We start from the raw sequence: 4,974 nt of genomic DNA, 5'->3' as shown, positions 1-4,974 counted from the left end.
GTAACTGCTGACATATGCTGCACATATGGTTTCAATGTGGTTAGACTTCCGATCTGTACTTTTCTTTTGGAGTTGACAAAGTACCTACTCACCAGGCACATTTCCATGAGGAAGGGACTTTTAATAGGATTCCCAGAAAGAAATATACTTCTGCAGATTCATTAAGCAAATAATAATCTCTCCTTTTGAAATATGTGGGAATTTGCCCAAAGCGGGGTAGCTTTAGGTGGGATTATGCTTTACTTCCCTGAATGCCCTCAGGAAAAATTACTTAAGGGTAATTACACATCTTTGCAGATGCACTGGGAATTCACAGATCATTTGGTCTAATTAGACAGTGCTAGATCTGTAGTTGGAGTTGTAGAATGGAGCTGTAGTTTTATTTGTAGCATGGAAAATATCTGCAGGCCTTGGTGGCAAATGAGATGCCCGTGAGCAAGATGTGGCTTGTGGCAGGGGTGGGAATTCAGACCCATTTCCAAAAGAAGACATGCTGTGGTCTGCTGCAGTCATGAAGATTAGTGCAGAGAGTACAGATCCTCTCTGAGGTTTCTTCCTGAACACCATTATTAGGGTTAAGGGTGTGTCTTGAACATCTTCAAGGTACCCAGGTCGGGACATTCATGTCTTGGACACTACTGAAAATCTTCATGAACCAATGGCCAGAGGCAAAGGTCCTTCTCACTCTTTTGGCTCTTGTGAAGATCTCGTTGTCAGAATGTAATGCCAGAACTGTCCACCCAGAGAATAGACCCTGCAGCACAGAGGCTGCAGTGTATTGGCCTCTATGATGCTTGTGAAATTTTGGCTGTTCCATTTTCTTTTTTGCACACCTCTGATCCCTGCTTTTCATAGAATCATAGAATAGTTTGGGTTGGAAGGGACCTTAAAATCCTCTTTTTCCTGCAATGGTCAGGGACATGTTCCACTAGACCAGATTGCTCAAAGCCCCAACCAACCTGAGCTTAAACACTTTAAGGGAGAAGGATCCACTGTTTCTCTGGGCAACCTGTAAGAGTGCCTCACCTCCTTTGTAGTAAAGAATTTCTTGCTCATGTATAATATAAATCTCTCATCTTTCATTTTAAAACCATTCCAATGTCTTTTCATTTTGCCCTATTAAATTCTTGTAGTTCTGTCATTTCTCATTTCCCTTAGAAATGCCTAATCTCACTTTTAACTCTTCTAGTTTTCTTCATGTAGTAGTTATCCTTGAGTGATTCCTGCGGCAATGAATCCTCCAGGCTCATCAGACATGAGGTAAAATCAGAAGAGCTGGTGTGAAAATGCTTCCTACCCTTTCCAACGCATTCCCCTGTGTAGCCAAACACTCATGAAGGAGCCTGATTCAGGACTCTTGTTTTATTGTATCTGCTCTACTTAAGTGCTGGGTTTTTTTCCAGCTGTGAACTTTGCATTTACCCACACGGATAAAAATGGTTGTGAACTTTCCTGACCCATTGCCTGTAGATTATGAAGTTCATGAGATGTATGATTAACCCCGGGCTGCGAAGTTTCTAGGCTGAAGTCAGCTGATAAAAGCAGAATGTAAAATCACTGCTGTGCTTACTTTGCCAAGATTAAATTTTACTATCAGTGAGTTTGTAAACGCTTGCATAATGCTTATGTAAGAGAAGAATAAAGGTCATGCAAATACCTGGATAGTCATGAGGGAGGGGAAAAAAAAGTAGGTGCGAGATGTACAGAACATTTCGACTAGTTTATAAAACTATATGATAAGAAAGTGCTGGTGTCACACCCTTGGCTCTTGGGTGAACAATTTTTTATGACAGAAATAAAGTAATGAGTAAGCAAGGTTTACTCTTGAGATTTCCAGGGAAAACATATCTTGTCCAATCATGCTACCTTATGCAAAACCAGCTGCTCTACAAGTCCAACAGGCATTTTTAAACCAGCTTGCAAGCACAATCTCAGCTTTCCTCTCCAGGTACTGTTTCTCTATAAATCTCTTGGAAATAAGCACCTTTTCCCTTTCATTTACATCACTTCTACCCTACAGATACGAGGTGGTCTAACTTGTACAGACTAATTAAATGCAAAACACCTGTTCTCAAAGTTTGCTGCTCACATTTTAGCCTTAGAGAAGCTGGTGCACCCAACATCTTGCTATGTCAGCTATATCAGCTGAGTAATAAAACGCTGCTTCTGTTGCAAACCTGTTCCAGCTCAGCTGATCTGGTGTTTCATGTCCTTTGCTTGTCTTGAACTCTGTTCAGACAACCTGGGTTAATCTGTGTCAACCTTCAGCTGCTGCTCTTGTGACTTCAAATGTCAAGATGCCAAGTGGGATTTAGATGATAAGTTAGAAAAGTGTCCTACTCTGGGTGAAAAGAACAAAGAGGGAGGCTTTAAAACATGGACTGTGGAACACTGGGCCTTGCTGGGGGAAGGTGACTCATGTCCTGTGAAGACAGGTGAGAGGGTTGGTGTTACTTAGCCTGGAGAAGAGAAGGCTCCAGGGATACATTCTAGAACCTTCCAGTACCTAAAAGGGGGTTATATAAAAGTTGGTCAGTGACTTTTTACATGGCCAGAAGGTGAGAGGAGAAGGGGAAGTAGTTTTAAACTGAAAAAGGGGAGATTTAGATTAGGTGTTAAGAGGAAACTCTTTACTGTGAGAGTGGTGAAGCACTGAAAGAGGTTGCTCAGAAAGGTTGTGGCTGCCCCATCCCTGGAAGAGTTCAAGGTCAGGTTGGAGTGGGACCTGGCAACCTGATCTAGTGGGTGATATCCCTGCCTGTGGCAGGGGAATTAGAATGAGATGATCTTTAAGGTCCCTTCCAACCCAAAGCATTCTACCATTCTATGACTCTGTGATGTCCAAGCATCTCCTGCCAGTGTCCAAGGCTGGGTGACCTGGCTTGGGGCACACATGGTCTCATCGAGATTCCCATTCAATTTGCATGACTTTTGGTGACATCTAGGCACATCTTGCCTTGGTGAGATCTCATCATGTTAAAGGTTAGTTTATGGTAGTCACACTGAGCAACAATCCCCTCCTCACTTGAGAAGAGGTCAAGAAGCAGAATTTTTATGTAATAAAAAGAGCCATCTCTGAACTAATAGCAAAAGTCAGTTTTACCAGCTGCCTGTCACGCACAGCAACCATTTTCCTTCGCTGAGAGCCACCCATTACTTTCTACTGACTGTAAAGTAATAAATTGCCAGGTCAATGACACATGTCTGAGCATCAATAAATCATATTGCAATGATTAATATGACAACAAAGTGGTTGTAAATACAGCATTTTGCTGAAGGCTGCAGAGCTCCAAGGGGTCTGAGCATGCTCAGTGTATTCTGCTAGGCAGCTCTGCTGATAAAGAGGTGGGACAAGAACTTTTTCCTTTGCAAAGTTCATTCTGGGAAGTCCTGTTTGTTTAACCATCAGCTGCTCTGTCAGGAGAGTTCACCAAAGTGTATCACTGAAGTTCAAACTGTGTTCCACTTCTTTGGAAAGCAAAGGGAAAAGTCAGACCAAACTTCAATTTAAAAGTGAATAGCACATTTGCAATTAGAGATCTCTTTAACCACCAGCAATGAACTAGTGGACCTTCAGAGCACCTTTTGGTGTAGAACACTTGTGATTTGTGTAGGGAAATGAGGCACTTTAGAGGGATCATTTTACCAGATAATTGCATTCTGTTTTGAAGGCACTTAAACCAAGATACATTTAAAATGGGACCTAAATGAAACATCAGAGGATGTCCACATGAGTCCTGATCCTTCAGAAACCCACATCTAGGGACTCAGCATCCTGAGGAGCATAGAAGGGATTTGCCTTCGTGTCTTTACAGTGCAGATGTGCACAGGACCCAATCTTTCTTCAAGGCCATGAAGAGCTGTCATCTCATGACCTTCTGTAGCCACCAGCAGCAATCAGCTCCTGTTTAGGCTTGCTGCCTCACTGTATAGGGCTGACACTGGATGACGCCCCTTTCAGGGCATGCCTAACTCCCAATGACTGTGTGAAGGGGAGAAATTCAGCTTGATGGTCCCACCTCTCTCAGTATCATAGGATAATTTGGGCTGGAAGGGACCTCAGGATGTAGCAGTCCAACCTTATGCTCCAAGCAGGGATGTGGGACACAAGCAGCAGGATACAAGCCTGTGGATATAACCTATAAATTCCCTTTCAGGTGTTCATGGCTGGCAGTAGCTTCACCCCAGCTGGCAGGCTGAGATGGTCTGGTCTGAATCATCCTTAGCTGTCAAGAATATTTGCTTTCCAAAATGTGTGCCCTGAATACAGCCCAGAGGCATTCATGCCCTCAGGTCTTAAATCTTCTCAGCTTCCAGTTAGGAGCCAGTGGAAATGTGCGTAGGAGCTTTCCCTTTTCTTAAGCATCACTTATACAGCCTGCCCATGGCTCTGTGATATGGGGAGATGCCAATCTGATTTGTTACTTACGATGTGCTCATTAAAGACACATAATTTCCTCATGCAAGCAAAAAACAGCTTCCATAAGGTCTTTGAGGAAAAATCATTATTTCTACAGCCCGTGTGGCATCTCCCTTAAAATTTACTCACCATGCCTTGCAGCCCCACAGCCAAGGTTAGAGCAAATACCTTACTTGCAAACCAACACCCATGATCTAGCATTTTTTTAAATGAAGTCACAGTGAGGACTCGGAGGGAGGGAAAAAAAAGAAATAAAAAGGGACAGATATACACTATCTGTCTGATGAAGTTGTTATTCTACACTGATGACAGCAAAGCCCTGAGGTGCCAGAGTACTCCTTGCTGATGGTTGACAGAGACTTTATTCACGGTGTTAAAATTGTGGCCCTCTTGTAGTGTTCAAGATCCCTTGAGCTTCCTATGTGGAAATGCCCTTGAGGGCACCATTTGCTTTTCCATGTTTTTGGCAGGTCAGGGGTTGAGGCATCAAAAATTGCCGGGACACACGTCATCAAGCTCAGTGAGGTCAAAGGATTCATTGTGTGTGAAAGCTC

The 4,974-nt window shown here is 43.1% G+C and overlaps 1 long non-coding RNA gene across 1 annotated transcript; it reads right to left on the bottom strand.

Moving 5' to 3' along the window:
- Nucleotides 1-352: 352 nt before the first annotated feature.
- LOC135406733 (uncharacterized) lies at nucleotides 353-2,753 on the bottom strand. The gene is made up of 2 exons (XR_010426451.1): nucleotides 2,178-2,753; nucleotides 353-754 (listed from the first exon to the last, which is right to left on the bottom strand). It is a non-coding gene; the product is annotated as an uncharacterized LOC135406733 (long non-coding RNA).
- Nucleotides 2,754-4,974: the final 2,221 nt, after the last annotated feature.

This window comes from Pseudopipra pipra, chromosome 2 (genome assembly GCF_036250125.1).
Source record: "Pseudopipra pipra isolate bDixPip1 chromosome 2, bDixPip1.hap1, whole genome shotgun sequence".
In the NCBI taxonomy this organism is placed as follows: domain Eukaryota; kingdom Metazoa; phylum Chordata; class Aves; order Passeriformes; family Pipridae; genus Pseudopipra; species Pseudopipra pipra.
The sequence above is the reverse complement of the archived record's forward strand: the minus strand, read 5'-3'. Positions and strand labels throughout refer to the sequence as shown.